Source organism: Balaenoptera musculus, chromosome X (assembly GCF_009873245.2).
Source record: "Balaenoptera musculus isolate JJ_BM4_2016_0621 chromosome X, mBalMus1.pri.v3, whole genome shotgun sequence".
Taxonomy (NCBI): Eukaryota; Metazoa; Chordata; class Mammalia; order Artiodactyla; family Balaenopteridae; genus Balaenoptera; species Balaenoptera musculus.
In genome coordinates, this window is record NC_045806.1 from 13,619,969 (window position 1) to 13,646,432 (window position 26,464).

At 39.7% G+C, this 26,464-nt stretch overlaps 1 protein-coding gene across 3 annotated transcripts in view; it reads left to right on the forward strand.

The window, feature by feature from the left end:
* REPS2 (RALBP1 associated Eps domain containing 2) overlaps positions 1-26,464 on the forward strand; it is a 228,487-nt gene that overhangs the window by 133,641 nt on the left and 68,382 nt on the right. The gene's annotated exons all lie outside the window — the stretch shown is intronic.

Consider the following 26,464-nt stretch of genomic DNA (forward strand, 5'->3'; position numbering starts at 1 on the left):
AGCTGCTGTACAGCTGGGCTGGAGGCGGGAAGTGTGGGGCGGCCTGTCTGCTCCCCTGGCTCCCCGTGAAGAGGAGCTGTCCTCCCGGGAGCCTGCAGAACCGCAGATGCGAGCCATGCCTTCACATGAGTGAAGGTGCTAGCGTACAGCTGCTGTCCCAAGTGTTATTTTGGGAGCCGCAAGGGCCTTTCCACTGACTAATGCAGGCAAGCTCTAAATACAATGATTTCCTGGAACTTTTTCTGTATCTCTGTGCATTTTAAATCAAGCCAACCTCAGATGCTAGTGATTTGCAGATGATTATCTTTTTTACTAAAGCAAGGAAAGAATCTCCTTGGCTCACACATGAGCATGACCCCTGTGTCCCGGCAGAGCTCAGCATGTTTTATTTGTTCTAATAAAGTACTCTCCTCATAGTAAAGTTATAGATTGTTTTTTAATATACCAGAATCTGGAACTGTCTATGAAATTTGATTCTCTGCCATGAGTTCATCAGATAAAAATTTGTCTTGAATTTCCCCCCATACTTTGATCCAAATTCTGGCGTAATTCCATAGTAACTGGTATTTGGGGTGGGAGTAGCCATGGATGATGATGCTATAAAAATTTCACGTGGCTGGTGGATGATGACCTAGAAGATTTTTCTGTGGACACAAGAAGATTAAAACAATCTGGGCAACCATCTCCATACGTTTTCCTTGCAAGGAGAGAGGCTGGAAGCATGCCCCCCTTTCTCAGGCTGTGTCTCTCTCCCCACGAGGAGCGCCAGCTATGCTGGAGAATGGACGGGCCGTGGCCTTTACCACGTGGCACCCTAGAGTGGGAGAGAGAAGACTGAATTTGGAGTTTAGCTCAGCTGCTTATTAACTATCTGATTTTCAGCAAGTGGCTTAATCTTTTCTGCATCTCAGATTCCTAATCTTGAAAACAGGACCAACCCTCCAGAGAATTACAGGGTGTTGATGAGGTAATAGATGTCATTCAAGTAGCGCCATGTTTGGCCCCTAGGCACTCACTCCCACGGAAGACCGACGGGGAGAGGGGGTCTGAGGAAAGCCCCTGACTCCCTGACCCCCGGTGGGACAGTTCTGTGACTCGTTCCTCGCAGTCCCCGGGACGGCTCGCAGAGGGACCGAGCCGTGGTCACCTGTGGCAGTAGCTCCTTCATTAACACACCTTGTCTGGGCCCGCTGCCCTCCTGCCCTGTCGTGCTTGCCTCACACCCAAATCAAATGCCTGCTCCCAAGTCCCAGCGGTAGGGGCTGCTTTCAGGAGAGCCTGAATTCAGACGGCTTCTCTTTACGTCTCCGATGTTGATAGGACTTCAAGGGAAAAGTATTTTCATTTGATAAATGCCAAAGAATAGCTAGGTGGGTGACATCTGTATTCATAGCTTAATTCCATTGTCTTTCCAGTACAGGTTTACACAAATGAAATTTTAATGAGCAGTTTAAATTGATCACATGAGAAACAGAGCATGTCTGCATTATGAAAAGCAGGTGGTACCATTTTATCTACTTAATTTGTTTGCCTGTGGCTTAATTCTCACAGGCAAGTCCAAGGGTCTGTCTAAACTATGTAGACTTTTAGTGTATTGCATATTGCTAGAAATTACTTATTAAAATTCTGACAAGCTAGGAAAGCACGAGGTAGAGTCTAAACCAGTCACCATAGCGCCCTCAGTGAGAACCGTGGTGCCCACGTAGTGACCCCTCTGCCACACTTGTCTTTATGTGTCACTCTAGCTAAGCTGGGTCACACTGTGCTTGCTGTCCTATATCCTGAGGTTCCTGATTCACCGTCTTTCATAATATGGAGCTGTGTCGTTTCTTCGTGCCTGTGTGATGTGGTTGATTGCGCCCTGTGGGGCTTTCTCTCTCCCCGTCTCCCCCCATCTCCTTCTCCTGTCTCTTCCTCATGGTCTTGTCTCGTGCTCACATGCTGCTCCCCTCTCCTCCCTTTCCCTCTCTGCTTCTCTCCTCTCCGCCTGCCCCCACAGAGGCAGGGACCTCTCTTTCCCAGGCTCCGCCACTAACCTCTCTCTGCCCTCATGTCATAAACAAGGTAGAGGTTATTAATGACTTCGTATCTATATCTTTGTTTCCTTGTCTACTTATTTTCTTGGGCTGAAGTCGGAGATGCTGAGTCAGAGGCCATATACCTTTGAAGTGTAGATACAGGTTGCCAAACTGTGCTGTCAGAAACTTGTGCCTTATGACCTTATCTCACTGGTAACGTCGCCTGAGAGTGTTTCCTCACACCCTCACCAGCACTGGGTAATGTTCATCTTTTTAGTCGTTACCTATCTGATAGACAAATGTTTGCATTTCCTTGATTCCCAGTGAGCCTGAACATCTTTTCCTCTGTCGTTACTGGATGTTAATATTTCTTCTTTTGTGAATTGCCCGTGTGGAGGCACACTTAGCTTCCGGGGCTCCTGCTCTTTGCCTAACCACAGAAACCACTTGTCTCTTCGTTTTTCCTGTGAGGGTCTGGACCTGTCTTATCTGAAGCACTTGGGAATGTGAAGGTGGCCTTGGGGAAGCTAAGCTAGCCTGCTCCTTCATGCGGACCATGTTCTTCCAGCCCCCAGTACCCCATCTTTTGGCCAACTTTATCACTTACGACAGACTCTACCTAGGCCATCCTGTTTATAACAATAGAAGAACGAGGAAAGGTAAAGAAAACAGGGAAAGATAATGTGCGATGAAATAAGATATGAACTTGAGCTGAAAAGGAAGGATAAAGTGAAGCTAATGTTTTTAAAAATGAGAATCATAGGATTGTGAAAAACAGAGTGAATGAGGCTAAGTTGCTGAGTCAGAGTAGCCTAAAGTGGAGCGATAATGTGGAGAAGAAGTAGGATGGAGAGAAGATGCAAAGAAGCAAGAATGAAAGAGGGAAATGGAGGAAAAGGTGAGATGGTTGTTATATAGTGGTGATGATGTTTATACAGAGAGAGAAGCAAATAGGATAAGAGCCTGAAGAGACCAAGTGGAGAAGAGCCCGCAGACTCGGTGTAGGATTCAGATAGCATTCAAAGGACTCTTGGGAAGGAAGGAATAGCTCAGAAGTGGGTGGCATTAATGCCTTCAAATTTATGATAGGTAACATAATATGGAGAAGAATAATGAAGGATTGTTTTAGATTGTAAATCTATAAAAATGAACCAGGCCAACTCTGGCAGTGTGGGACAGTTGGCTTTAACCTTGATATCTGCAAAGAGGGTGTGAACATGTGATTTGCAGGAGTCTAGACTATCCCAGGGCTCGAGATAGGTAGGTGCTGGCATTACATCTAAAGCGTGTGTTTTCATAGGGAGAAGTTGACATAATAGGATCGCTGTGCGGAAAAGGGAGCTCACCTTTGTCATAGCTGATTCAGGCCGTGGAGCCATCCTTTCACAGTCCCATGTGGCTGCTCTGTTGGAGGGAAAAAAATGTGCAAGAAGGTCTAAGGCAGTGATGATGCAAGCATACAAAATCTAGGCAGTCAAAGCTGGGCCTTGCTCAGTGAGGTTTAGATTTTATAGCTCTATACTTACAGCCACGTAACATGTTTTATTACTGAAATTCCTGTAAGAAAAATCAGACAGTGAAGACGATACTTTTTAGATCCTAACCTCTTTTTCCTCACTGAAACAGTTGTTTTCATAAGGCTTTTCTCCCCCTTCGTAAAAGGGTTCCTTCTGTTTCACTGTGTGGGGTGGGAACTCCCCTCCTCCCACTCTTGACACTGCCCTGCCTCCTCCAAAGCCATGGGTTTGCAGCCCGAGGTTTCCATAGTGACGGCCAGCTGCCTCAGTGCTGCACACAGCCCTGTCCAGCCACTGAGCCTCCGCCTGGCAGAAGGGGCAGAGATTACGGCGGGGAGACATAGCCATCCCTTTAGAGATTCAGACCAAGAATCTTCATCATGTCCGCACACATCTAACAGGGGCATCTTAGTCCCTTGGATAGAGCTAGCTGCCAGGCAGTGGGAAAGGAAGTCCCTGGCAGGGCCGCCACTTCCCAGTGCCACCCCGCTTACTTTAAGAAAGGAGAGTGCATTTTGGTGGACAGCTCTTTCCACCACATCCCGTATGGCCGAGGACACTGAGAGCCACATGTTAAAGCCATTACGATGGCCAAACAAAACACATCCATGGGTAGTATCTGCCCATGGGTAGCTAATGTCCTCTGTCTGCTTTAGACACACTGATAATAAAAGTTCACTCCATGGTTAAGAAATTATGGTACATCCATATCATGGAATCTTATGAAGCTGTTAAAAAGAATAAGGTACGTGTACTACGTGGAGAGCTATCTGAGACGAGTGAGAAAGGCATTGGTGCAGAATATGTATGTTCTTCATTGTATAGACAGTTTCCGGAAGGATACTTAAAAAAGTGGTAGCAGTGGTTGCCTGTGGGGAAGAGAATAGGATGACCGGGGCCCAGGAGTAAGAGAGAAACTTACTTTTCATCGAATATCGATTTGTATCTCTTCAGTTTTGCCTCACGTACAGATATTACCGACTACAAAAAATTTAGTTTTCACTCTATAGCTGCAGTGACCAGATGGCACCTGAGAGTACCAGAGATGGCCTTCCCGGATGAGTTTATCTGTCTCAAACCTGCCTACCAATCTGAATCCAGGGTATTTTTACAACCAATCTGCTGCCACCTCCTAGAATGGAGCTGAAATGACAGAGCATTCCAGAGCGTTCTTTAAGGCTCTGATATGTTCTTCGGATTCCTCCTCAGTGGCCCTCCAACACTGAGGAATAGTTTTGGAGGACTTCCCATAGCCTGCATTGTGAGATGTACGGATGGGCAAAGGGTTGTGATAAGGGCTCTGTCTTAATTTGGTGGTGGTGGGGGTGTGTTTATTGAGTGATGAGCTGAGAGCAGTCTGTCCTGGGTTTTCTACAGGTGAATATTTCTTTCTGCAACTTTATTTTATTTATTTGTTTATTTTTTGGGCTGCTTTGGGTCTTCGTTGCTGTGCGCAGGCTTTCTCTACTTGCGGCGAGCAGGGGCTCCTCTTTGTTGCGGTTTGTGGGCTTCTCATTGCGGTGGCTTCTCTCATTGTGGAGCATGGGCTCTGGGCACATGGGCTTCAGTAGTTGTGGCCTCAGGCTCTAGAGCGCAGGCTCAGTAGTTGTGGCGCACGGGCTTAGTTGCTCCGAGGCATGTGGGATCTTCCCGGACCAGGGCTCGAACCCATGTCCCCTGTATTCACAGGCCGATTCTTAACTACTGCGCCACCAGGGAAGCCCTCTTTCTGTAACTTTAGAAAAGGTAAACACCTTGGGAATAAGAGATGGTCTCAAGACCAAACTTGCCTTTCAAGTTTTCTAAAGGATGAATTTGGCCACACAGACGGCTGTGACCTTATAGATTTCCTTATTGTATCATTGCTGTGAGAGCTACTTGCTCCCTTTTAAAATCTAGTAGGATTTTGAAATCTAGTGGCATTATGGGATTCCTGCCCCATGCCCAGACTTTGGGGTCCATAGTACATAGCCAGCCAAGGGTTCAGTTTGTCAGTCTAGACAGTTTTTTTTTTTTAAATGAAAGCTTTATTGAGATATAATCCACATTCTATAAAATTCACCCTTTTAAAATGTACAATTCAGTGGCTTTTAGTGTATTCACAGTGTTGTACAGCCACCAGTATTGTCCAATTTCAGAACATTCTCACCACCACCCCCAAAAGACACCCCATACCTGTTAGCAGTCATTCTCCACCCCACGCTCCTCTCCCCAGAGCCATGGGCAATCACTAACCTACTTTCTGTGTCTATAAATTTGTCTGTTCTGGACAAATATATATATATAGTCTTTTGTGATGGGCTTTTTTCACTTAGCATCGTGTTCGCAAGGTTTATCCATGTTGTAGAATGAACCAGCACTTCATTCCTTTTATGGATGAATAAATAATATTACATTTTATGGATATGGCACATTTTATTCATCCATTTATCAGTTGATGAACATTTCAGTTGTTGCTACCTTTTGACTATTATGAATAATACGGCTGTGAGCATTCATGTACAAGTTTTTGTGTAAACAAGCATATGTTTTCCTTTTTCTTGGGCATATACGCGAGTGGAATTTCTGGGTTATATGTTAACTCTTTGTTGAACATTTTGAGGAACTACTGAACTGTTTTCCAAAGCAGCTGCACCAGTTTACCATCTCAGTAGCTATGTATGAGGATTGCAATTTCTTCATATCCTTGAAACCTTTGTTATCGTCTGTGGTTTTTATTTTAGCCATCCTAGTAGGTCTGAAGTGATATCTTATCATGGTTTTCATTTGCATTTTCTAATGACTAATGATGTTGAACATCTTTTCCTGTGCTTATTGGCTACATTTATGTCATCTTTGGAGAAATGTCTATTCAGAATCTTTGCCCATTTTTAAATTGGGTTATTTGTCTTTTTTTGTTGAGTTGTAAGGGTTCCTTATATATTCTGGATACAAGTCCCTTTTCAGATATATGATTTACAAATATTTTCTCTCATTTTGTGGGTTGTTCTTTCAAGCTTTTTGATGGTGACCTTTGAAGTGCAAAAGTTCTTAATTTTGATGACGTCCACTTTATCTATTTTTTCTTTTGTCATTTGTGCTTTTGGTGTCATATCTAAGAAACCATTGCCTAAGGCTTCCCTGGTGGTGCAGTGGTTAAGAACCCACCTGCCAATGCAGGGGACACGGGTTCGAGCCCTGACCCAGGAGGATCCCACATGCCGCAGAGCAGCTGGGCCCGTGCGCCACAACTACTGAGCCTGTGCTCTAGAGCCCGTGAGCCACAACTACTGAACCCGTGTGCCACAGCTGCTGAAACCCGCACACCTAGAGCCTGTGCTCCACCACAAGAGAAGCCACCGCCATGAGAAGCCTGCGCACCACAACGAAGAGTAGCCCCCGCCCGCCACAACTAGAGAAAGCCCACGCATAGCAACAAAGGCCCAATGCAACCAAAAATAAATAATAAGTAAAATAAATAAATTAAACAAAAAAAGAAGATACCATTGCCTAACTCAAGGTCACAAAAATTTACTCCCCTTTTCTTTTAACAGTTTTATATTTTTAGCTCTCACATTTAGGTCTGTGATCCATTTGAGTTGATTTTTGTATATGGTATGAGATAGGGGTCCAGATTCATTTTTTTGCATGTGACTACTCAGTTGTCCCAGTACCATTTGTTGAGAAAATGATTGATTCCCTGTTGAATTTTCCTGGTACCCTTGTTGAAAATCAATTGACCATCAACATAAAGGTTTATTTCTGGACTCTCATTTCTATTCCATTGATCTATATGTCTATCCTTATGCCAGTACCGTACTGTCTTATTACAGAATGGTAATAAGTTTTAAAATTGGAAAGTGCATAACTACCCACTTTATTCTTCTTTTTCAAGATTGTTTTGGTTATTCTGGGTACCTTGCATTTTCATATGAAATTTAGGATCAGCTCATCAATTTCTGTTTATTTAAAAAAAAAAAAAGCCAGCTGGGATTTTGTTAGGGAGTGTATTGAATCTGTAGATCAGTTTGATTAGTATTGCTATCTTAATATTTTTTCCCCAACTTAATTGAGGTTAATTGACAAATAAAAATCGTATATATTTATGGTGTATGCATGGTGTTTTTGATTTTAACAATATTATGTCTTCCAGTCTTAATGGAAGAATGTATTTTCATTTGTTTAAGTATTTAGTTTCATTCAACAATGTTTTGTAATTTTCGGCATACAAATTTGCACTTCTTCAAATTCTTACAGTCAGCCCTCTGTATCCTCGGTTTCTGCATCCACCGATTCAACCAATTGTGGATTGAAAGTATTAGGGACAAAAATTCCAGAAAGTTCCAAACAACAAAGTTTGACTTTGTTGTGCACCAGCAACTGTTTGTATTAGGTAGTATAAGTAATGTAGAGCTGATTTAAAGTATATGGGAGGATGTGCATAGGTTATATGCAAGTATTACATCATTTTATTTAAGGGACTTGAGCATCCTTGGATTTTTGTATCCACAGGGGGTCCTGGACCCAATCCCCAGGGATACTGAGGAACGACTATATTTTATTTATTTTGATTTTATTCTAAAGGGAATTGTTTTCTTTTTTTTTAAATTAATTTATTTATTGGCTGCGTTGGGTCTTCGTTGCTGCGTGCGGGCTTTCTCTAGTTGTGGCAAGTGGGGGCTACTCTTTGTTGCGGTGTGCGGGCTTCTCATTGTTGTGGCTTCTCTTGGTGTGGAGCACGGGCTCTAGGCACGCAGGCTTCAGTAGTTGTGGCATGTGGGCTCAGTAGTTGTGGCTTGCGGGCTCTAGAGTGCAGGCTCAGTAGTTGTGGTGCATGGGCTTAGTTGCTCCGCGGCATGTGGGATCTTCCCGGACCAGGGCTCGAACCCATGTCTCCTGCATTGGCAGGCGGATTCTTAACCACTGCGCCACCAGGGAAGCCCAGGAAATTGTTTTCTTAATTACATTTTTGCAATCTTCATTGCTAGTGTATAGAAATATAATTGTTTTTTGTATATTGATCTTATATGCTGTAACTTTGTTGAACCTGTCTATTTGTTGTCTGGGCACATCTTATCCTTAACTTAGATAATGAGGTAGGGAACACACTCATTATTGGACTTCTAACTGTTTATCTAATCCTGCATCTTTCCACAAGTCAGGGAGGAAATCCCTTTTAGTGTTTGGGAAACATGGAAAGAATCATTACTAAATGCTTGCAACTAGTTTTACTTTTTCTCTCATTTGTGAAACCAATTGATCTAGTCCCATTTATTGAATAGTATATTCTTTACCCATCAGTATGCAATGTCCACTCTGTCCTAAGCAAAGTTTCCCTATTTGCAAGAGTTGTTTCTGGGCTCTCTACTCCATTAACACCAAGTACTAGGTATCATAGTGATAATGGCTGATATGAATTCGAGGCTTACTTTGTACAAAGGACACATTTAAAGTACTTTATATGCATTATCTCTTATCCTGACAACAATCCTAATGAGGTAGATGCTGTTTTATCCTTATTTTATAGATGCAGAAATTGAGGTACAGAAGTTAATTTGGCCAAGGTCATGGAGCTAGTTGATGGTGGAGCTAACGCTTAAACTCATGCAGTCCAATGCTGGAGCCTATGCTCTGCTGCCTCAAGAAGGGGCAAGTATTTCTCTTCTCTCTACCCTACTTGCCTCTCCCAACTTGTCTATTTGGCCAGATATTTACTAGGCACGTCTCTCTCTGTTCAGCTGCCTCTGCTGCAGATTGAGTTCTTAAGAGAGGGTAGAAGGCAGAATGCTATTATTCCTGTTGGTTGCAGGCCTCACCCTGCTTCACCAGCCAGCTGAGGACTGGGATTCATCTCCAGACCTGGGCAATTGGCTGCTACTGCAGTCATTTGCCTTTGAAGGGCCAGGGAATGCCTTCCAATTTTCTAGACCTGAATCCTTGCTTTCAGGCCTGGTCTTGTTTGTGCAGGGGTCTATCGTGAGAAGTAACACACTCAGAATTCATTAAGTTTTCCCCTTGGGCTTCTCAGTGGTTGATAGATAAAAGGTGTTGGCTTTTATAAAAGGTATAGTGTCACTTTGTCATGAGATTTGAAGTCTGGAAGTTCATTTAAACATAGAGAAGTAGATGTGACTGGGCTGTTGGGCTCGGTGAACATTTTTGGAGGTAAAAATACAGTCCAGGTGCTTCAGGTTTGTCTGTGCCAGTGTTCAGTGTGTTCATCCAGACTCAGGCCAGTCTCAGCCTTTCGAAGCTGTGGTTGCAGTGTACTGTCTGTCTTTGGCTTCTTTTTGCCTTTTCCTGTTCCTTTCTCTATTTATAGAGGTTTCTTCTTTTCCAGTAAGTTATGTGAGAGTTTCTATAGTAGCACAGTGTATGCTTTGTATCTGTAAAAGACAAAAAGCTGGAGGTTTACAGAGGCCTACTGAGGTGAGGGTACAGCTGGTCCTGCCGTTGGGCAGGGTGCTTTCTCTTTTAGATCCACCGTCCAGTTTTACAGCCCTCCCTGCTGGCTGAGTGCTTTAACTAGGGAGTGTGGGGAGGAACAGGACTGGAATCTCAGGAGGATGGGGTGGGAAATATTAGTATAACCTTTATTTTTAAAATGTTTGTAAAACTCGTTTGAGTAATAGAAAAATACTTTCTCGTGTATAAAATTCATACATTACAGATGTGTCCCTTAACCTCATCCCCACCAAGCCCAGTGTCCTCCCCTGGGAATGTATTTCTCTGACATTTTCTAGTGCACTTATTAATGTATATGTGTACCTATGACATCATTTTTGTTTTTTGTATTTAAAATAATTGGCGTCACGCTGTGCATGTTTCCCCCATGCTTTTTCATACTATATTATTTCTTGGAGATATATCCATATCAGTACTGGTAATTTTGTCATTCTTTTTATATGTGTTCTATACACTGGCTACTCTGTTAAAAACTGTATTGTGGAAAATATCAAATGTGTGTAAAAGTAGAGAACCCCTATCCCCGGGTTATTTTGAAGCAAATCCCAGATAGTGTATAGTTTTATACATAAATACTTCATATTATCTCTAACAGATAAGGCCTTTTAAAAAAATGACTAAGCCTTTATCATATGTAACAAAATTAGCAGTAATCCCTCAATATCATCTAATATCTAGCCAGTGTTCAGATTCCCTGAATTGCCTCAAGTATGTCTTTTTTATAGTGGCTTGTTCCAGTCAGGATCCAAACAAGGGCAACATGCATATTGTACTTGTTTTGCCATCTGTTAAGTCTCTTTTTATTGATAGGGTCCTTTTTAAACCCCTCCCTTGCTATTCATTCTTTCATAAGAAAATCATCCACCCCGTAGACATTTCCACGTTCTGTATTTGACTTGTTCTCTGTTCTTCCATCTCCTGTATTTCCTATAAACGAGTAGATAGATCTAAACTTGATTAGAATCAGATTCTATTTTCGGCAAGAAGACGTCCAAGTGATAACTGTGTACTTCGTACTGCATCACATTAGGACGTTCTTAATGTCTAATGCCTCTGTTTTTGTCATGTTTGATTGATCGGTGGGTTCATGTAGTATTTGCCTGATTCATCCATTATGATAAAGATCCCCAACAGCCTTTCAAATAATTGTTTTTTCAGGTATTGATCACCATTGCCTGCATCTAGTGGCGTGTTAGTAAATATTTAACAACTGGCCATTATCAGTTTTTATGGTGTAAACATTCCTGCCACGGCCAATTTCACTCTTACTGATGGGTCGCTGAATGTGGGGTTTGGACAGATCTGCACAGTCGGCTCTCACAAGCTGGTATGAGCTGTTTCTAGCAAACCACTGCTTAGATCCATGACTTCATTGGAAGTTGCAAAATGGCGATACTCTTATTTTATTTCTTTTACCTTTATTAACTTGGACCATGGCTTATTTAACCATTTTCCTATTGTTGGACATTTTCCTATGACCCATATAATGCTAATGAGCTGAAGAGTACCACAGTATAATTTAATTGTCAATACATCACTAAATTCCTTATATGCATTTGAGTTTATAGAATTGTATGAAAACTGAAATAGACTTCAGTACTGGTGACCAGGAAAAGTGTCTTATTCATTTAACCAGTACTTACTTAGCACCTAACTGTATCCTTGGTACTGTGGAGAATTCCAAGAGGAGTACGGATATGGCCACATCCTGCCAATCGGTATTGCAGTTACATGTGAGAAGGGTGCTGAGTCTGGGTGGTTTCTAACTAGGATGATCTGTGGATGTGTTGGGGAGAGGTGTGCACACTGTTAAGCTAATCTCTGAAGGGTGGATATGATTTTTGGAGTCAAATTCTGTTCGTCTTTCTTTGGTATCTGCCTTGGTTCAGTTTTTTTTTTTTTAACATCTTTATTGGAGTGTAATTGCTTTACAATGGTGTGTTAGTTTCTGCTTTATAACAAAGTGAATCAGTTATACATATACATATATCCCCATATCTCTTCCCTCTTGCCTCTCCCTCCCTCCCACCCTCCCTATCCCACCCCTCTAGGTGGTCACAAAGCACCGAGCTAATCTCCCTGTTATTACCGCTTGCCTGGGAGGCTACTTAAGTAATCTCCAGTCTGGTTTGCTTGCTTCGTTCTTTACTTCATAGAGCAACAGGATTAATTGTTTTGAGCACAACTATGTTGTGTCACCTCCCTCCTCAAAACCCTTCAGAACCTTCTGTGTAAATACTAGATTCCTTTGTCTTGACAACTGGACCTGAAGCCATTAGAGTACATGAATTCAGTAAGGGACATAGTACCATGACCTGGCATACCCAGGGAGGAGTGTATTTCAGGAATAAGTGGAGACTGGAAGTCTAAAGTCTGCTGACTGGCCAAGGAGAATGGAGACTAGGGGAGAAGGAGTTTGTAGGAAGTCAGAGCAGTCCTTTGGCATGGTAGGGTTAATACGGATCGCAAAAGGTTGTGGAGTGATTAAGAAACTTTGGTGTGAAGTAGTTATCACAAATTCATTTTGAAATGTTTAAGACTAAAAGTTGGTTTGACTATATGTCATATTTTAAAAATCCATCATGGAAAAGAGACAATTCCAATAGAATCTTTCTCCAGGTTGCCTGTCTGCCTGCCTTCCTTCCTGCCTACCTTCCTTCCTTCCAACACACAACGCCTGTGCGTGCGTGCACATGCTCACGTGTGCATGCGTGTCCCCGCGCACGTGTGCACACACACAGAGCTGGTGATGTAAGGAGTTTAATAGTAAAATGATTAGGAGAAATACATTTATGTAAATGTAATACGAGAAATGAAACTTGTCTTTCACTGAAGTTAAATCTTATGTGTTTTTGTCATTTAACTCTGTCTGTGTCTCCATGTGAGAGCTAACTAACCCTTGTCACATATCCCATGGTGCAGGAACAAGGAGTTATTGGTAAACACTGGCAAATAAATTCTAGAATCATAGAAAGTCAGTGCTAAAAGAGAACTTGAGCTCTCTTGTCATCTTGGCCAACTCTCACATATTACAGGCTAGGAGACTGAGATCCAGAGAATGTAATTGTTTTGTTCTCCATCAGAATCCTTTGAAGATGGGAAATCTTTGTTCAGATCTTTGTTGCAGCAGATTTGGTATCAGAGAAAGCAATCTATATTAATTTAATTTGGGGGGCATGCCTTACTATTTTTCTATGGGTAATAACACTAATTAATATCTAAAGTTAAATAATATATTAAAGAATAAATTTGTTGTCCTCTATATGCAAGAAAGTAATATCATTTTCCTGTGTTTCCTTCTACGTGATTTACAGTGTTGGACAGATTTCCCTGAGGTACTTCAGGGAGACAGGAAAGGAAGTTTCGCCTTCATAAGTACTTGGAGATGTTAGGAATATATCTGTTCTTTTAATGATTAAAAAATTAAGTTATTATCAAAAACCTTATGTGTGAGAGAGAGAAAAGGAATAGAATACTGAACCCGTAGCTTCAATAATTATCACTATGTTTCACCCATCTTATTTCACCTGTATTCCCATATGATTAATTATACTTTTTCTCCATGCGTAGCTTTAAAAAAATATATTGAATAAACAACAAGATCCTACTGCATAGCACAGGGAACTATATCCAATATCTTGTAATAACCTATAATGGGAAAGAATCTGAAAAAGAATCTATATCTATATCTATAAAAAAAAGTGAATCACTTTGCTGTACACTGGGAACTAACACAACATTGTAAATCAACTTCAATTTAAAGAAAACAACTATTGAGGTATAATTTGCAGACCATAAAGTTCATCCATTTTAAGTGAACAACTCAATGATCTCTAGTAAATTTATGAAATTTTGCTACTGTCACCATATTCCAGTTTTAGAACATTTTCAGCACCCCAGTAACATCCCTTCATGCCTTAGAGTTAATCTCAATGCCCAGCCCCAGACAACTACTAATCTACTTTCTGTTTCTGTAGATTTGCCTTTTCTGGACATTTCATAATAAATAGAATCATACAATATGGGATTTTTTGTGTCTGGCTTCCTTTACTTTGTATAGTGTTTTTGAGGTTCATCCATGTTGTAGCATGTATCAGTATTTCATTTCTTTTTATTGCTGAATAGTATTCCATTGTATGGAATCAACATCTGAGTTGATTTTCCTTTTTGCCTATTATGAGTAATGATGTCAGGACTTAAATGCATGAAAATCTTTGTGTGAACATATGTTGTCATTTCTTTTGGCAGGATACCTAGGAGTGGAATTGCTGGGTGTATGGTACATTTATTTTTAACTTTTTTTTTTTTTTTACCTCTCCGAGTAGCATGTGGGATCTTAGTTCCCCGACCAGGGATCGAACCCATGCCCCCTGCATTGGAAGCGCAGAGTCTTAACCACTGGACCGCCAGGGAAGTCCCTAAATTTAACTTTTAAAGAAACTGCCAAACTAGTTTCTAAAGTTCATGTACCATTTTACATTCCCACCAGCAATGCTTACTATTTCTTAACATATTCACCAACACTTATTATCTTTTTTGTTATAGCTATCCTAGTAAGTATGACGTGGTATTTCATTGTGGTTTTTATTTGCATTTCCTTGATGACTAATGATATTGAGTATCTTTTCATGTGCTTATTAGTGATTCCTATATCTTCTTTGGTGAAATATCTACTCAAATCATTTGCTCACTTTTAAATTGGGTGTTTGTCTTTTTATTGTTGAGTTGTATATTCTCGAGTTCTTTGTATATTCTGGATACAAGTCTTTTATCAGACATGTGACTTGCAAACATTTCCCCCCAGTCTGTGCCTTGTCTTTTCATTTTCTTAACCGTGTCTTTTGAAGCAGAAAAGTTTTGAATTTTGATGAAATGCAAGTTATGAATTCTTTCCTGATTGGATTGTGCTTTTGGTGTCACAGCTAAGAAATCTTTGCTCAATGCAAGGTCTTGAAGATCTTCTCCTGTTTGCTTCTAAAGGTGTTATAATTTTAGCTCTTACATTCACATCTCTAATCCATTTCGATTTAATTTTTGTGTATAGTGTGAGGTAAGGGTCTAAGTTCCTCTGTTTATATGTAGATATCCACTTGTCCCAGCGCTATTTGTTGAAAAAATACTCTCCTTTCCCTATTGAATTGCCTTGGCATCTTGGTCGAAAATCACTTGATTGTAAATATAAGGGTTTATTTTGCAACCCTCCATTCTGTTTCATTGATCTGTATATCTGTATGCCATTACTACACTGAATATTTTCTGAAGCAGGGGAGTTACATGTAGGCTTGTGAAGAGGCATTCACATGAATCAGAAGGCTAAATATTTGCTGCAGTGGCACATTTTTAGGTAGTGTTTAGCATCTTACTTAAATGAGTTTGTGGTGTGTAGCATATGCAGAAGCATCCTTTAGTTTCAGTATTCTTGCTTTATAGCCTTCTGACATACTTATCTCTGGATATAGAATAACCCCTTTGCAGCTGCTTATTTCCCATCTCAGTGCCCTCTTCTGCTGTTTACCACTACCTGTCCTATAGGTTCAAAGTGTGATACTGATTGCTACATCACAGTAGCCTTGTGACCTTGATGATGTCATTTTACTGCCCCAGGCTTTAATTTTCTCATCTGTAAAATGAAAGAATGGAATTTGATCTCATTACTTTTCCAAACGCAATCATTAGTATTTTCCTTCTTGAACAGTTCCAAGGCATATGTAAGTACATCTCTTTTAACTGGTGAAAAAATTATTCCGCTTAACAGAGAATTTAATGATCTTTTATTTTTTTTAGAGTAAGTTGGTCATTATCAGGGGATCAAGGCAGGTATTGTTGGAAAGGTACTCCTGGCACACACTTCATCATATATATATAGGTGTATATGACATAGTGAACCCATCACTATGTGTAACTGGGTGATCAGGGGGCAGGCATAGGCTCACACATGCTTTTGTGATTAGAAAGGAGAGAAAGAAAGAACAATTTCTTTTACAAAGAAATAGCCATTTTTATAAACTTGCCGAGAAGAGGAATGATCCTTAACTGATGAAATCCTTGAAGATTTGCATATGGCCAACTCTCTACTTGAATGATACTTAAAAGTGTAGGTCCCACAGGCAGGCTTCTTTCAACATTTTCCATCCTTTAAGGGTTTTTTTTTCCTTTGGCATTTGAATGCTTTTATTTTTTTCATAAAATATTCCTAGTTTGGGGGAATGGGAGCCCTTTTCCACAGCTGAAGTTATTCCAAGTGTTATTCCCCCAAAGAATCGGCTTTCTGTTCCTTGAAGCTTTCGGTTGCTACGTCTGCTGCTTTATTTCCACTCAGTAAATTGGAACATGTTTTCATTTAGTCATTGATTTGGGGCTTTGTAAAAATCTGAAGGAAATTAGTAAATAGGCAGTAATATAAATGAATAATATTTTGTTGGGAAATTTCTAAGCATAATGAAGTAAGAGGATAAAAAATTTTAGAGGTTAGTGTTTTGGATAAAGATACTAAGAAGCTGAGATTCAGCAGATCAGTGTCAGAAAATGCATATCTTTCAATAAATTTAATAAACACTGGAAATTATTACTGTGTTTTCTGAATTTAGGATTAAATGGTAGTTTCTTTCATGAAGTTTTTAATCAATTTTTCAAGATATGGGTATTTATTACTTTTTCCCTGATAACACTTACAAAAAATTTTTAAAACAAGTATAGTTGATTCACAGTGTTGTATTACTTTCAGGTGTACAACATAGTGATTCGATATTTTTGTAGACTGTACTCCACTTAAAGTTATTATAAAATATTGGTTGTATTCCCTGTGCTGTATATTACATCCTTGTGTCTTATTTATTTTATACCTAGTAGTCTATATCTCTTAATCCCCTTCCCCTATCATGCCCTTCCCTTCAGCCCTCTCCCCACTGGTAACCACTAATTTGTTCTCTGTATCTATGATTCTGTTTCTGTTTTGTTATATTCATTCACTTATTTCATTGTTTAGATTCCACATACAAGTGAAAACATGCAGTACTGGCCTTTCTCTGACTTAACTGAGCATAGTACCCTCCAGGTTCATCCATGGTGCTGCAAATGGCAACATTTCGTTCTTTTTTATGGCTGAGTACTATTCCATTTTGTACATATACATACCACATCTTCTTTATCCGTTTATCTGTTGATAGACACTTACTTGACAAAGCCTTACTGATATCTGGTGTCCCACCTTATTAACTGTAAGACTTTAGGAATAAACCTGTAATTGCTTCACGGGTATGGTTGCTTTTAATGTATGCAGAAAATGTGTTCTCCTCCCCTCTTTTCTCTCCTTCTCTTCCTTTCTGGGAAAGCAGGTGGTACTATTAACAGGTACATTGTCATCTTTTGCATGTGTACACGAGATTATTCAGCTGAAGTACATTTTCAATTTCACTGTGCATGAAGGTGTACTTTTTAAAAAAATTGATTAGAGCATGCTGGATAAAATATTTGAATCTAATTTAAGGTCATGAATGGACTGAAAATATTATAGGAAAGATTTTTCACTAAATTAAATTCCAGTTATTCCTTGTGTACTTACTAAACACAAGGTAGTGTGCTTAGGCGCCATGGGAGCCCAAAAGATGAATTAGACATAAAATTGGTAGAATGAAGCTAGATTAATATCTCCTGCCGTTAAAGGAAATGAACACAGAATCATAAACACATGGAAGAAATTTCTCAGCAACAACCAAACAAGGAAAGATGCATGAGCTAATGCCATTTTCGGGGGAAAGAGTAGCAGCTAAGGGAAAAACGGAGGCTTGGGGGTGCACTCTTGGCTCTGCCTGCCTCCTTCCAAGAGACGTGTGTGAGTAGGCAGATCTTAAGATTTCTTTCTTTTTAAATATTTATTTATTTATTTAGCTGCGCCAGGTCTTAGTTGCAGCACGCGGGACCTTTGTTGCCGTGTGTGGGATCTTTGTTGCGGCATGTGGGATCTTTTAGTCTTGAGATTTCTTACTGATGCTCCAAATCTGAAGTGAAGTGGAATGAGTGGGAACTCTTAGTTTTCCCTTCTCTTGACTGAGAGTCAGTGGACATGACTTCTGGAAAGAGAGGGAAGAAGCTGCAAAAGTGAGTAATCACAGCTGATATCCTGATACCATGGAGTTGAAGGCCAGGGCTCCATGGTGAACTGACAGGACAAACTGAAGTCTGGGAAGTTCCTCCGAGGCCATTGATTTACCTCAAGACTTGGGAGAATGCACTCTGCTACAGAGTTTTTAATGTTGCTTATTTTGGTATTTCCTTCATATTTCAAAATAAGATATTTGTATAACCTCTTGTTGGCTTTACAATTTTAGTCATCATTTACTGTCTTCCCTCCCCTGTCACCTTTCCCCTCTTCCACCCCACCAATATAGTATTATTATCATTTTGGTTAGATTAATATTAAGTGTTTATATTATTACTATGGCTATGTAGTCATATAGTAAATTTTTCACTTTTCCTACTGTACAGATTTTTGTTTGCTTTGGAGTGAATAATCATCTTGTTTCTTTTTAGTGTACTTGCCCCTGAATCAACTGTAGACTCCCTCAGTTTTCTAAGGTTACTCTTATGAAATTCTGAAACATCAGGTATTAGTTTCATCTTTTTGAGGATATCTAAAATGATTGTGTTCTATGCCTGGTATGTAGTTTTCATCATGGCTTCTCCTTATACTGTCATCCAAGGATTCCCTTCCTATTTCTCCCATGTTGGATCTCCTTTATCCTGTACCTCATGTCTTACTCTTTCTTGGTTTACTCTTTTGTTTTGGTAAAGCCATCCTTGAGAAGCTTTCTTGGAAAGGGTACATGGTGCTCAATTTGAGACCTTGGATGTCTAAAAATATCTTTAATTGAACCATCATGCAGGCTGCTAGTTCGGGTATATAATCATAGGTTGGAAATCAGATTTCTTCAGAATTTTGATGGTATTGCTCCAATGAATTCTAGCTTCCAGTGGTATAATAAGAAATCTAAAACCATTTGGACATCTGATCCTTTGTATGTAGCCTTCCCTCCTCTCCCACCCCCTGGTGGAAAATAGTAGAATCTTCTAACTCCAGTTTTTTGAAATTTCATGTTGATGTACCGTGCCATGGGTCTGTTTTCTTCCACCATCCTGGGTACTCAGTGGGCTCTTTTATTTTATTTTTTCAAAAACAGTGACTCTTTTTTTTTAAAATTAATTAATTAATTTTTGGCTGCGTTTGGTCTTCGTTGCTGTGCATGGGCTTTCTCTAGTTGTGGCGAGTGGGGGCTACTCTTTGTTGCGGTGCACGGGCTTCTCATTGCAGTGGCTTCTCTAGCAAGGGCTCTAGGCATGTGGGCTTCAGTCGTTGTGGCTCGCGGGCTCAGTAGTTGTGGCTCGCAGGCTCTAGAGCGCAGGCTCAGTAGTTGTGGCTCATGGGCTTAGGTGCTCCGCAGTATGTGGGATCTTCCCAGACCAGGGCTCAAACCCATGTCCCCTGCATTGGCAGGCAGATTCTTAACCACTGCGCCACCTGGGAAGTCCCTCTGTGAGCTCTTTTAATTTAGAAACTCATATTCTTCATTTCTGGGAAATTTTCTTGAACTAGTTAATTAATTGATTTATTACTATTTTCTCTATTTCTTTTTGTGGAACTTTTGTTTGGATATTACCCTACTTTCTTTGAGATTTCCTTAGACTTTGAACCTTTCTATTAAGCTTTTCCTCTTCTGCTGTCATGTTTTTAATTTCCAAGTGCTCTTTTTAATTTTTTGAATATTCTATTTTCAGTAACATCCCATTATTTCATCTTTGCAAATAACATTTTTTATCTCTTATTGAGGCTTCCCCTGTTGACTGTATTAAAAATTTCATCCCTCACTCCTACCCTATTATCTGTCTTATCAATGAAATATAAGCTTCATGAGGATAAGACTTTTTTTCCTGTTTATTTTTTTCCCACTGATATTTTCCCAACACCTTAAACAGTGCCTGGGACATAGTAAATGTCTGAATATTTCTGGATTAAACCGAATAATCATTCTGATGATATTAATAACATTAAAATTTTTTCTCCTTGTATAGATCTAATCTGTTTCTTTGAGGCCAGTTGTTTTCTATTTTTATTGCTCTGTCTTAGGTTAGAAAATTTTCTGCAGATATCTGGCGGTAGTTCATCACCTGCTTATATTTAAGAATGGGGGCTAAAAAGCTGATTGGAATTCATTAGTAAATGGATGGGACTTGCCATGTGTGGGCTTCATGTTAGAATGATCTGGCTGGACCATCTTCTTGGAGATCTCTTGATGTTGATATCTAGATCTTCCATCTTGGCTGGTCCAATTGCCTGGAGCACAGTCTTCTAGTCTCTGGGTAAAATAGTCTGGGAGCAGATAGGGAGAGGGCTGGAAGTGTCTCAGCGTCCAGAGTCCTACATTTACTGTTTTCAGTGTGGCCCCTGTGCCTTCATCTGGGCCTTGTGTCCTCCCTGGAGAAGAAAATATTTCTAGCATTTTTCTGGAGTGGAAGAAAGGCTGAAACTGTGCAGGATGTGTGAGAAAAATCTCAGAATCTAACTGCTCCTAAACTCCTTCAATCAGCTTTTTAAAAATGTAGGAATGGAACATAATAGTATAGTTCTTTCTTATGTTAGTTCAAACAAATATTTGTTGGTCATTTACTATATTCTGAGTTATCCAGGTGAATTAGAGGCAGAAGGGACCACAGGAGCAGGGATCCTGAAGTCCAAAACAGCATGAGGTGTAGCTGGAACCAGAACTTCAAGGGTCTTGCCGAGGTACGCCCTTCTCCTGAAGGATGGGAAATAGGATCCCCTATCAGTTAACTTTCTTTACTTTTCATTACTTTCCTCATTTTACCCCTACTTCTTGAAGAGTTTGGTGTCACCAGTTCTTGAGAACTGGGGGCTTCTCTGGTCCAAACTGGTTACTCTCTGCCTTCTCTACTACTCTACTCATTCAGCTATCAGTCACTCATCCTTTTTCCCAATTCCAAATTTAAACAATTTAAACAAGAAAATTTTAACAGTTCTCATCACTGTTCTGTTGATGAGGTAAGAGTGAGATTAGTTGCAAACATTCAAACTACTATCTTTACTCAAAAGTCATACTTATAGGACATTTAACAAAATATCAGGACAGCAGAAATTAGGAATCCTACACATTATCAAACCAAGATTTTAGTTTAAAGTGGTCCCAGGTTGATAGTGCCTTTAGGTTTCTGGCAGAAGTAATAGAAGAGGAACCCACTTCCCTCTTAGGCCCCGAAGTATTCCTGTAGGTAACATTTAGAATTAAAGGTTGCATTCAAAGTTAAAGGTTGCCAAGCACTCTAGGAAGTGGAACACAATGGCAGAGAGCCCACAGAAGCAACAAAACAGTAGGAAATACAGACCCCTCAGATTTTGGAATTATCAGACACAGATTGTTAGCTAATATGTTTAGTATATTGAAAGAAAAGGAGATGAAGAAAGTGAGTAAGTAGCCAATCAATTATAAAAATGGAAAAGCCATTTTGAAAAAAGACCAAATAGAACTCCTAGAAATGAAAAATTTAGTAACTGAAATAAAATGAAAGACTGGCTTAACAGGACATTAAGTATAGTTGAAGAGGGAACTGGTTAATTGGACAGCAGATAATAGAAAATTATCCAGGATACCTCATGGTTAGACAAAGAGCTTCAGAAGGAGAGGTGAGAGAAAATGGTGGAAAGACTATTTGAAGAATCACTTACAGTTTCCCAAAGTTAATGGGATGCCACATGGTTCAGAAATTCCGACAACACTTAGCAGCTTATGAAAGAAAAAGAAGGTGAGGAAGTACACATGCAGATGCAAGGTAAGATTGGTATTGCAGGGTACCAAAAACAAAGAGTAGATCTTAAAAGCAACCAGAGAGAAGACAGACCACCTACCAAAAAACAATGATTCTATTGACATCTGACTTCTCAACAGCAATAATGGAAGCCAGAAGACAGTGAAATGTTATTTTCAATGTGCTGGGAGAAAATAGCTATCAGTCTAGAATTCTGTACTCAGTGAAATCATCTTTCAAGAATGAGGGCAAAATAAAGAGTTTTTAGTTAAAATGACTAAGCTTGCTACTAATAGGCGCTCAATAAAGGAAATTCTAAAGGATGAACTTCAGACAGAAGGTATTATCATAAAAGAAATTGTAATGGAAATCAGGAAAATTTAAAAACTGAATGGTGTCACATATCAAAACCTATGGGAGTATATTAAAGAGATACTTGGAAGAAAGTTTATAACCCTAAATGTTCACATTAGAAAAGAAGAAAAGCTGGAAGTTAATGAGCCAAGCAACCAATTTAAGCTAGAAAAAGAACAATAGGATAAGCCCAAAGAAAGTAAATGGAAGGAGATGAGCAGATATGAATTGAACAGAAGACAAGCATATAATTTAGAGGCTCAAAAAAGTTAAAAGTTGGCTTTTTGAAAAGAGTACTAAAACTTGACAAATGTCAGGTGAGATTGATGAAGGAAAACTAGAGTGATGACACAAATGGTATTAGGAATGGAAAAAGAAAATTACATATGCAGAGATTAAGATGATAAGGGGGGTTTGAACACCTTTATGGCAGTAAATATGAAAATTTATTAGGCAAAATGAATAAATGTCTAGAAAAATATCATTTATCAAAACTGACTTAAGAATTAGAAAGTATGAATAATCCTATAACAGTTAAAGAAGTGAAATCATTAAAAATCTCGTTTCAAAGAAAACTGAGGCCCGGATGGTTCTGCTGTCATGTTTTACCTCACATTCAACAACAACAACAACAACAACAATTTTCGATCTCATACAACCTATTCCAGAGCATAGACAGGGGGAACACTCTCCAGCCGAATCAAGCGTATCAGAGGACCATATGAGAAAGGAAACTGACTTGTCAGTCGAACTCATGAATATAGTTGCAAAAATGCTAAACAAAGTATTAGCCAACTAAATCTAGCAGATAGAAAAACCTGACCAAGTTGGGATTATCCTAGGTCTGCAAGAGTGTTTTAATATTAAGAAATTCATAGTGTAATTTACCATATTAATAAATCATAAGGAAAAAAAATCATACCATCACCTCAACAGATGGAGATGTGGCTTTGGTTAAAATTTGACAATGAATTATCATGAAAAAAAGTCTCAAAATAAATGGGAATTTTTGTAATCCATTAAGGGGTATCTACAACAAACCTACAGCAAATGCCATACTTAATGGTGAAATAGTGAAAGCCTTAGCTTTGAGATCAAGAGAAGACAAGAATGCTCATGTCACCATTATTTGACTCTATAGTAGGTGTTGTAGCCAGGTAAGGAAGAAATAGATAAAGGTACTGAAAAGAGGAAAGAAAACTGCTGTTAATATTTATGATGTAATTTTATCCAAAAGTATATTCACAACATACCCTTACATCATCTTTTACAAAAATAGCGCATTTGTTTTGAAAAATTAAATAATAGTAAAAGTGAAATTAATCAGACATGAATCTGGAGGCAGGTTCTGTTTCTAGTAACCTGCAGGGCTGTCAGCAGGGACAGTGAGTCACGGAGCTCACCTGGTTTGTTTCCTGTCTCTCAGGGATCACTGTCTTTTGTTGCCTGATTTTCTGGTGTCTAAAGAACTGTTTCTTTTATATAAAAAACATCTATATGTTTGTTTCTGGCTGTTAAAAAGGGGAGGGTGAATGTGGCCTGTGTTACTCCATCTTGGCTGGAATCAGAAGTCATTTAATTAAATGGCTTATTGCTTCTTAGCCCTCTTTTGTTAATGAAGGGTTGTTTTAACATACACTTCGTTATGGTGCAAGACCTCTCCTTTAAAAGCAAGCATAGATTTTGTGTTTTGTTGGTTTTTTCATTTTAGTTTTAAAGTAACTCGTAATTTAAAGGCCCAATCCATGAGGACCTATAGAGTGGGGGCCCTGAGGTGGATAATTCCTGAGGCTTTTGTCATTCTCTGTTGCTACATGCTTTGTTACCGAAGGCTGTTCAAGGTCTCACCACCTCTGGAGTTTTGACTCACTGATGTGTTTCATAAATGTTAATGAAAGACAGATTGAGAGAAATCACTGATGGGCCCACATGGTTGTACCACATCCATGCACTGGCTCAGGAGGAAAATCTCTATGAAATTACTGAGTTACCTTTGTGGAAAGCCCCAAACTCCACCTTCTAGCTTGTCTGATCTAGCTGGGTCAAATCAAAAGTGATATACAAAAACCTTTATGTTCTTGGCACATTGCTATGATTTATTTTATTTTATTTTTTTGTTATCTGAATAATTATTTTCTTAACATCTTTATTGGAGAATAATTGCTTTACAATGCTGTGTTAGTTTCTGCTGTATAACAATCATATCCCCTCCCTCTTGCGTCTCCCTCCCACCCTCCCTATCCCACCCCTCTAGGTGGTCACAAAGCACTGAGCTGATCTCCCTGTGTGATGCAGCTGCTTCCCACTAGCTATCTATTTTATATTTGGTAGTGTGTATATGTCCATGCCACTCTCTCACTTCGTCCCAGCTTACCCTTCCCCCTACCTGTGTCCTCACGTCCATTCTCTACATCTGCATCTTTATTCCTGTCCTGCCCCTAGGTTCTTCAGAACCATTTTTTTTTTTAGATTCCATATATATGTGTTAGCATATGGTATTTGTTTTTCTCTTTCTGACTTACTTCACTCTGTATGACAGACTCTAGGTCCATCCACCTCACTACAAATAACTCAATTTCATTTCTTTTTATGGCTGAGTAATATTCCGTTGTATATATGTGCCACATCTTCTTTATCCATTCATCCGATGATGGACACTTAGGTTGCTACCATGTCCTGGCTATTGTAAATAGTGCTGCAATGAACATTGTGGTACATGACTCTTTTTGAATTATGGCTTTCTCAGGGTATATGCCCAGTAGTGGGATTGCTGGATCATATGGTAGTTCTATTTTTAGGTTTTTTTGTTTGTTTTGTTTTTTAATTAATTTATTTATTTTTGGCTGCATGGGGTCTTCGTTGCTGTGCGTGGGCTTCCTCTAGTTGCAGTGAGCGGAGGCTACTCTTAGTTGTGGTGCACGGGCTTCTCAATGTGGTAGCTTCTCTTGTTGCGGAGCACGGGCTCTAGGTGCGTGGCCTTCAGTACTTGTGGTGCACGGGCTCAGTAGTTGTGGCTCATGGGCTCTAGAGCACAGGCTCAGTAGTTGTGGCGCATGGGCTTAGTTGCTCCCCGGCATGTGGGATCTTCCTGACCAGGGCTTGAACTTGTGTCCCCTGCATTGGCAGGCAGATTCTTAACCACTGTGCCACCAGGGAAGTCCCTTATTTTTAGTTTTTTAAGGAATCTCCATACTGTTCTCCACAGTGGCTGTATCAATTTACATTCCCACCAACAGTGCAAGAGGGTTCCCTTTTCTCCACACCCTCTCCAGCATTTCTTGTTTGTAGATTTTTTGATGATGGCCATTCTGACTGGTGTGAGGTGGTACCTCATTGTTGTTTTGATTTGCATTTCTCTAATGATTAGTGATGTTGAGTATCCCTTCATGTGTTTGTTGGCAATCTGTATATCTTCTTTGGGGAAATGTCTATTTAGGTCTTCTGCCCATTTTTGGATTGGGTTGTTTCTTTTTTTTGATATTGAGCTGCATGAGCTGCTTGTATATTTTGGAGATTAATCCTTTGTCAGTTGCTTCTTTTGCAAATACTTTCTCCCATCCTGAGGGTTGTCTTTTCGTCTTGATTATGGTTTCCTTTGCTGTGCAAAAGCTTTTAAGTTTCATTAGGCCCCATTGTTTATTTTTGTTTTTATTTCTATTTCTCTAGGAGGTGGGTCAAAAAGGATCATGCTGTGATTTATGTCATAGAGTGTTCTGCCTATGTTTTCCTCTAAGAGTTTTATAGTGTCTGGCCTTACATTTAGGTCTTTAATCCATTTTGAGTTTATTTTTGTATATGGTGTTAGGGAGTGTTCTAATTTCTTTCTTTTACATGTAGCTGTCCAGTTTTCCCAGCACCACCTATTGAAGAGGCTGTCTTTTCTCCATTGTATATTCTTGCCTCCTTTATCAAAGATAAGGTGACCATATGTGCGTGGGTTTATCTCTGGGTTTTCTGTCCTGTTCCATTGATCTATATTTCTGTTTTTGTATCAGTACCATACTGTCTTGATTACTGTAGCTTTGTCGTATAGTCTGAAGTCAGGGAGCCTGATTCCTCCAGCTCTGTTTTTCTTTCTCAAGATTGCTTTGGCTATTCGGGGTCTTTTGTGTTTCCATACAAATTGTGAAATTTTTTGTTCTAGTTCTGTGAAAAATGCCAGTGGTAGTTTGATAGGGATTGCATTGAATCTGTAGATTGCTTTGGGTAGTATAGTCATTTTCTCAATGTTGATTCTTCCAGTCCAAGAACATGGTATGTCTCTCCATCTGTTTGTATCATCTTTAATGTCTTTCATCGCCGTCTTATACTTTTCTG